This window comes from Littorina saxatilis, linkage group LG12, assembly GCF_037325665.1.
Source record: "Littorina saxatilis isolate snail1 linkage group LG12, US_GU_Lsax_2.0, whole genome shotgun sequence".
Taxonomy (NCBI): domain Eukaryota; kingdom Metazoa; phylum Mollusca; class Gastropoda; order Littorinimorpha; family Littorinidae; genus Littorina; species Littorina saxatilis.
In genome coordinates, this window is record NC_090256.1 from 10,676,810 (window position 1) to 10,681,809 (window position 5,000).

The following is a 5,000-nucleotide window of genomic DNA, read 5'->3' on the forward strand; positions in this document are numbered from 1 at the left end:
GTTTGGCAAATTTCCAATTGGTGTCAAATTGTTTTGATCCTGAAGAAGCTGCATTGTTATTTGTCAGAACATTATTATCTGTTGTTGACAGACATGCTCCAATCCGCAGGAAAAGAGTTAAATTTTCGACTGTACCGAACTGGATGACAGGTGAAATTAAAGATGCTATGTTAGTTCGAGATTTTCTAAAAAAAAATAAACAGTTTGAACTTTACAAAAAAATGCGAAACAAAATTTCTGAATTGGTGAAACTTGCAAAAAAGAAATATTTTCAAAATCTTATAATAGATAAAAATGACATATGTCAAATTTGGCGTGCAATGAATGAACTGACTAGTAAATCACGCAAAGCCCCATCCTGTATTAATCCTAATATAACTGCTGATGATTGTAATAGTTACTTTCTATCTATGACCGACAATGTTCTTGATTCCTCAGCCAGTTCTGATCAGATTGGCTATAAGGTGCCTGAAGTACTCAGTCAATTTTGTAATGAGAAACTTTTGCCATCTGACTCGTTTGATATACCTGTAATCACAGTCGTTGAAGTTGGTGCACTAATTTCTAAACTAAATAACAAAAAAACAATGGACACAAACAATCTTAATTCACAAATTGTAAAAATGTCACTTCCTTATATTGTAAACAGTTTAACCCATGTATACAATCTCTCTATCAGGAAGAATGTCTTCCCATCAGTGTTTAAAACGGCTAAAGTTATTCCAGTACCAAAGTCAAAAGACACCGATAGCCTTGACAACTACAGACCGATATCTATTCTCTCTATACTGTCTAAACCCCTGGAAAAGCATATACACACCCATCTCCTTAAATATGTTGAAGAAAACAATATTTTTCATCCTTATCAATCAGGTTTTCGTCCTAAACATTCATGTCATACTGCCCTTACCCGGCTCTGTGATACCTGGCTAAAAGCAATAAACAATCGTGAAATGGTTGGAGCGGTATTCCTTGATCTCAGGAAAGCATTTGACTTAGTTGATCACGCTATTTTGTTAGACAAATTACTTATTTACCTGCAAAATAGCTCATCTGTGTCCTTTTTTACATCATATCTGTCAGATAGGAAACAAGCAGTCTACCTAAACGGTTCATATTCATCACAAGGCACTGTAAAATGTGGAGTCCCACAAGGTTCTATCCTTGGTCCCTTACTGTTTGGACTATACATTAATGATTTACCATTACACCTCAAACAAGAAAATGCTGTACTTGATCTTTTTGCGGATGACTCAACACTTCACAGCAGTAATACAGATATAAATCTCATAAGAAAAGTACTCCAAGAAAGTATAGCAAATATTAATGATTGGTGTAATTGTAACAGAATGGCACTGCATCCTAAGAAAACAAAAAGCATGTTAATAACCACAAGACAAAAACACCAGCGACAGCCTCTGAGCCTTGATCTTATGCATGGTACAGTTAGCATTGCTCAAGTCCATCAACACCGTGTGCTTGGAGTTGTAATTGATGATGAACTTAACTGGCGCTCTCACATTGATACAGTTTATAAACGAGTTTCTAGGAACCTTTTCTTACTTAACAAGCTCTGGTGCGTTGTTTCTGTGGATGCCCTCAAAATGTTTTTTCACGCACATTGTCTCTCTCACATTTGCTATGCATCTACTGTCTGGTGCAATGCTAGTGATGTTCATATAAAGAAAATAAACACACTTCACAAGAGAGGTGTAAAGTTATTAAACCGAGATCCCAATATGACTACTCAAGAAAAATACACTCAACTGAACATTCTTCCGCTACATCAGCAGTTCTTTTTAAATGCTAGTGTTTTCATGTTTAAAATGTACAACCATGAAACACCTTCATACATCCAAGACCTGTTTGAGCGTCCTCCTGGTAGAGCGAGGCTTTTGAATTATACGCTACCGCTCCCACGCATTGATTTGTATAAATCTAGTTTATCCTACTGGGGATCGCTTGTGTGGAATATACTTCCAATGTACTGTAAAACATGTCAAACCCTTTCATCTTTTAAAAAAAATGTTCGAAAATATCTTTGTCAAAAATAATTCTCTCCCTACGCTTTAAAATCATAACTGTTACTGCATAACATCTTAATCATCATTTTATTAATCAATGAACCACGTTATTATAACTAGTGTTTTGTTACTTTTAACCTGATTACAAATTCTTAGTTAATTAGTTATTCGTTTGGCTGTTCAATACATGTTATATAAATATATAATTGTAATGTATAATGTCATGTATGTCTAAAAGGGACAGGTTGGAAGATTAGGCATCGCCTAAAACCTTTATCCCTTTGTATTACAGTTTTGAATCTGAATCTCTCTCTCTCTCTCTCTCTCTCTCTCTCTCTCTCTCTCTCTCTCTCTCTCTCTCTCTTAACCCTCTCTTTCTCTCTCTCTCTCTCTCTCTCTCCCTCTCTCTCTCTCTCTCTCTCTCTCTCTCTCTATTTCTCTCTCTCTCTCTCCCCCTCTCTCTCTTTCTCTCTCTCTCTTTAGCTCCCTCTCTCTCTATTTCTCTCTCTCTCTCTCTCTGTGTCTCTCTCTCTCTCTCTCTCTCTCTCTCTCTCTCTCTCTCTCTCTCTCTCTCTCTCTCTCTCTCTCTCTCTCTCGCTCTGATAGTTGTGCCGAGCTCTGTAACAGGGTGTACGTTTTCCCTTTCTCCCTTCCTTGCTTCCGTTCTTCATCCACGTATTTATTGTGTAACGATTAATTTGCTTATTCATCATCCTTGCATCGATTCAGCTATGTATCAATAGTTAACTAATTAAAAAAAGAAAGAAAAATAGGTAACTCATTATACGCACTCATACGTTCTTGTATTCATCCAGACGTTTAGTTATTACGCTCTATGGAAAATAAGAAATGGAACGGCAACGAAAGGTCTTTACGCAATCAATACGTTTAATTTCCTCGTGGTTCATTCACATCTGTGATTGCCAATTACCGTAATTATTTTACACAAAGCCATGATTCATCATTTATTTGATGTCATTGTGTGAGTGTACTTTTATGCAAGGTGACGGTATTTTCAACTTTCTTCCGGTGCAATACAATGTGTGATTGACGATTATCGAATATATCGATTTATGTCATACCGTTCTCTTTTTCTCTCTAACATATGTGTACTTTTCTGCATGGTGTATCGGTCTTTACACTTCTTGGATAACAATTCTAATATGTCATTAATCATTATCGTAAAGGTTGTAATAGATATGTCATTCGATTAAAAGTAGTGTAGGCCTATATCATTTCGTATATTTTCTTTATCAACTGTGTTTATTTTTAAACTAACATAACTATATGGTCGATTCAAGTTGGTGATTCATAACCATGGTAGATATTCCAGTACGTCCTACCATTCCTATCTCAATTTATTTGTGTGATACTACCTACCATATTCACACGCCTTAGACCCCTGTGACTGGTTTCTGTTCCCTTCCGTCAAGAGGCAGTTCAAGGGAAAGCAGTTCCAGAACACCGAAGATGCCCGAGCATTCCCGAGGGCGTTAATTTTGACATACCCCAGTCCACGTGTTGGGGTGCATGGACAGGATCAGGGCCGGACTACCGGGGGGGTTATGGGGGTTGCGCAACCCCCCCCCCCTAGCCTAAACATGTACCTTACTTATTTAATTTTTTTTTTATTATTGCTTATTTTATGCCGTTTCATGCAAGGAGCGACCATTTTCCTATCTCAGAATATGACCTACCCATCAGCTTCAGGGGGCTTTGCCCCCTGACCCCCACAACGAGGGGGGGGGGGGGGTTCTAGGGTTTCCGCCCCCCCCCCCCCCCCAGCCGAAAAATAAAAATATTGAATGAGGTATGCATTTCTTTATTTTACATTGAGTTTCAATTTTTGGGGTATTAATCAGTGACAAAATCTGCTGCCTGAAACTGGTAATGATCATCCTCAGAATGCACCAGATTGCACCATTTTGCATCCTTTTTTTCAAAATTTTCCGGGGGGGCAAGCCCCCGGACCCCCCTAGCAAGCTAGGCGCTTCGCGCCGTCGGCTCGGCGCTTCGCGCCTTCACACCCATATCTTCACAATATACTTTTGAAAAAAAACACCCATAAAATGAACTGATCCGCCCCTGCCGCCAGGGGGGACGTCCCCCTGGGCCACCACTGGCAACCCCCCCCCCCCCTCCTCTTCGCCTAGTCCGGCCCTGAGGATGGTACAATGTGTACTAGCTGAGTAGGGATTCTTCCAAAAACTAGAGTAGACAGATCGGCTGTAAGTGTTGTAAAAAACCCAGGTTGTAAAATACAATGAGTGCCCCTCGTATGCGTGTAATTTGTTTGTGTCTGAAACTTAATATCGGTGAAAAATGCATGGTTTTTTTCTTTGAGGCAAAAAAAGAATAATTGTATATTGTAGTGTGTGTCCTTTATCAGCACGGAATCTCTGCGGACAAGCGAAAAGAAAAATCCATTGATCTTTATGCCATGCATCTCCACAGAGTATTACAAGACGAATGGCATCAACCACAAGCACCTGTGCCTGCAGTGACCGCTCACAGATTCATTTTATGAGTTCGTCATTTCAGAGATCATCATCGGGTGAAAAATACGAGCTGGATGACCTCTGAAAGATTAATTTGAGCAGTTCCTAGTTTTGAGATCATAATCCGGTAAAATGTATGCGTTTCCGAGTAATGATCTGTGTTGAACTGGCTGGCACGCCCTTGTTTTTCTTCGAAGTGCGCGACAGTGAGTGCGTTTAGGGCTCGTTATTTTTGCAGTTCTTTGTGTGCGGATGTGCGTGTGTGTTTAGATCGAAAGAAGTATACTATTTTCACAGCCCGAAGACGAAAGATGTCCGCCCTCATCCTGAACTCAGGTAAAATGAGTTCCTTCCCTTTGTGTCTCATTTATCCCTGACAGGATGCTTTCGTTTTCTTCCTCTGGAGAAGAATTGTGTGTGTGTGTGTGCATATTTAGAGCTTTTTGTAATGTGTTATTGATATAAGCAGATTCGCGAT